We start from the raw sequence: 3855 nt of genomic DNA on the forward strand, positions 1-3855 counted from the left end.
TGATCCCTTCCTTACTGTATAGAGCTGAGACATGGACAGTGTACAAGAGACACCTCACGTTGCTAAAGAAGTACAATCAACGCTGCCTACAGAAGATCCTTCAAATCCAGTGGGAAGACAGGAGTACCAACACTGGTGTCTTCTCACAAGCAAACATCACAAGCATCGAGGCAATAATCATCCAACATCAACTTTGCTGGGCCGGCCACATCATCCAGATGTCCAACTCCGGACTTCGGAAGCAAGTTTTATTCTCCCAGCTCAGTCAAGGTATGCACTCAAGAGAAGGGCAGAAGAAGGACGTCCATTGAGGCCAACTTGAATAAATGCAACATTGACATCAACTTGCGGGAGACTATCACCCAGGACTATTGCCCAGAACTGCCCCAAATGGAGGAAGAGTCTGCTGCGAGGATTTCAGTACTTTGAAACCTCACAATGACAACAGGCAACAGAAAATAGGAAGCAGCAGAAACAGCATGTCGTAGACTGAACCAAGAATCCAGAGCCACCCACCCCGCATGGAAACACATGCTCAAGTTGCAGTAGAACCTGCCGGCCTTGTCAGCCATTTTCAAACTCACAAATAAGGCAATTTTGGAAGACAATCATACTCAACTGCAAGGGATTGCTGATAATAATGATGAATACTGTCCTCCTGAGTATAGGCTACTTGTCCCTCTTCTTTTTTGCACTCATGCAGTCCTTTATAAACATCTCTCTAAGTAATTTACAATTAGTAAAAAGACCTGGACATGGCAGACACTGGCTTGGGGTAGCTAAACTTTGGGTAGAAACAAATGATCAAATTTGCAGTGAGTTAACAGGAGCAAGGACTTACCACAGGGGACCCGATTCACTGTAACCATCCATTCACCCAATTCTCTCCCCACAGCAAATGAAAGTTAAATAGGGGCAACCCACTCCTGAATGTAACAGGACTAAGTGGCCCTGGGTCAATTATCACTTGCCATGACGTAAAAACAAGCAAATGGATGGTTACCATGCCTCAGCTGCTCTAATTCCTTGTGCATTTTTCATAATTTGTTCATACTCTTGGAGAGAAACGTTGGTTTTACTGAGCAGTTGTCCCCCTAAGTAAAGCACAGAGGGAAAAGGATCTCTTTCCAACACTAGAGTGCAATCCCATGTATTGGGACAGACCTATTCCTTGCTGCCTGAACATATAGAATTAGGTTCATTTCCTAATGATTGAGGTTAGAAAATGCTTGTTGTGATTGCTATATTTGATGTTAGAACTTGGGGAAAAGTTGCATTAGAGCTCAGACCCTGTCAATCTGCAAGACTGGAGGATGGTGATGAGCGTACTAATGCTCTGCTTCACAAGAGAAATGTAAGCAACTTGCACATGCACTCAGTGCCTGCAGAGCAGAGAAATCCAGGCACAAAACCCAGACAAAGGGTAGTTACACGTAGAATATTCTTTGATTGCAATCAGGGGAGGGATAGTTTGTAAACAGCAGAGGCAACTAAGTCAAATTATATATATATGGGTAGATGTGTGTGTGCTGCAAAACAGTAATAAGATACACTGTTAAAACACAACTTACTTTTCAGTCATGTACAGTACTTTGCATTGTTCAAAGGAAATGATTAGAGTTATTAACACAGCAGTCCTCTTTTCCAAAACCAGCTCTAGCTAAATTTAATGCTTAAGAGGGAATTAAATATTAACCTGCTGGAATGTCCATAAGTTATAATGGTTTCAATCACAGGCTAAAAATATTGCTGTCAAAGTAAGAATCAAACTTGGTTTCCAGTGCTCAAATATCAGAGTACTCTCTCCTGCCTCATGGTTTGCAGGTTCCCTGAAGAGGAGGGATAGAATTGTCCTCCCCCTTCTTCTTTCCTCAGGACAAGTAATTCTCCCCTTGTGCTTGGTTTAGCAATATCTCATTAACAATACAAGGTGGATCACAGTGACTTAACCAGCTGAGGAGAATGGCAATTTGATTCCCAACCTGAGATTTGCAGGTAAGATAAAGTGCAAAGGTGACTTAACACCACAACAAACCAGGTCTACCCCCCTACCTTTGGCTAGAGGGAAAAACCAAGGATTATTGCAGCAATAGGTTTACAGCAGGTCTTTTTCTTTTTTCATGTTCCAACTCCAATACATGAGAATCCTTGCAGCTGTCTGAGGAGGGTTTTATGGAAGCAAGCTGACTTGTTATATTAGCCTGCAGCGTGCCTACTGCCATTTCACAATAATCCTTTATTCTCTTTCCTTCTCCTTACAGTCTCATTGCAAACCTGTGAAAAGAGCACAGAGCTTTCATGCCTTTTACCTAAGTGCACCACTATACATATGATCTTTATTTTGCACGCCGTACTGAACACACAAAATACGTCATTCTCTTTGTAAAATGACTGCTTGGCCTCAAACTCTTTGTTATGCCTGTTTATATAATGCTTTTTGTTTTCAAAGCACCTGAATAATATTAAGCAACCTACTTAACACCCCAGGTGATAGGCAAATCATTGCCTTCGTCCTATTTTATGGACAGGGAAACTGAGGCAGGAAACAGTAAGCAATGTGCACACCAACTCAGAGGAAGAGTTTGACAAAGCTGTCAGAACAGTTTGTGCCTTGTCACTTGTGAAGGTAATAAGTGAGCATGCCTCTCACCTACACACACATGCTAATTTACAGCCCTCTTGAGTACTGACCAGACTAAGAAACAATCAAAGCAGCACTTACTTCCTGTATAACAGGGGGGAAAAAAATCAAAGAATGGGCCAAAAGAACCTCCTCAGGAAAGCACAAAACTGTTAGGTCCTCTGAATCTGCTTACTTCAAGTGTTAAGAAGGAACTAGCCTGTATCTGTCACCAGGTAAACAATATGTGAACTTGCAAGCAGAATGACGGAAACCCACTTTTTTCTAATCAATAATTAGGGCCTCAAATGTTTTTTTTAAAAGTGTTCGTTCCTTTGCACACCTGAGCTGTGTGTTGAATTCCAAAAGAGAATAAAGATACTCGTGTGCATTAGAACTAGCCGGATCAGGGCCCCAGCATCTAATACCCTCGTGACAAGAAGCCATTACTACATTGGGATTCACCCTAATCCAGGGGTGTTCAACATCCAGCTTACAGGCCAGATCTGGCCCCCAGCACTGTGTCATCTGGCCTGTGAGGCTCCCCAAAGATTTTTTGGCAAGCCCCACAAGCCGTGCATTCGATTGGGTGTTCAGGACTCAATCTGGGCACAAGAGAGCCAGGCAGGGGCAGCACGGGGCTATGGAACCCAATTCCAGCTGGGCAGGGGCAGCACAGGGCTCCCAGAGCTAGATCTTGGCTGGGGGGATGCTTTGCAGCCAGGGCCCTGGAGTTTGCTCCTGGTGAGGTGGGTGCAAAGTCCTGCACGGTCTCCCCACAACCCCCATGCACCAGGATGGAGCTCCTGGGGCCCCTTACTGCCTCCACCTTGCTGGGGTCAGGCTCCAGCCAGGTGGAGGCATTGCAGGGACCCAGGGCCAACCCACCACACAGGGATGACAGAACCAGCTGTGCCACAGCCAGCCAGCCACCGCACAGGGATGACACAACCAGCTACCTGAGCAGCCCTGTGCCATTCATCTGGCCCATGGGGCCAAAACTCTGAGGACCACTGGTCTCATGAGATCTGTAGTTGTCATGGGCAGGTGGTGTTGAACCCTACAGTCAGACAAAATGTTCTATTTACTTGAATATAAGATGACCCTGACTTTAAGAGGGACCCCCATAATAACTAGATTCTGTATATAGAAAAATTATAAATATGTTATAATTTTCCAAGTATAGAATCTAATTATTGGTTTGCCTTGAATTTGTTACAGCAGAGAAAATAAAT

Source organism: Alligator sinensis, unplaced genomic scaffold (genome assembly GCF_000455745.1).
Source record: "Alligator sinensis unplaced genomic scaffold, ASM45574v1 scaffold377_1, whole genome shotgun sequence".
Taxonomy (NCBI): domain Eukaryota; kingdom Metazoa; phylum Chordata; order Crocodylia; family Alligatoridae; genus Alligator; species Alligator sinensis.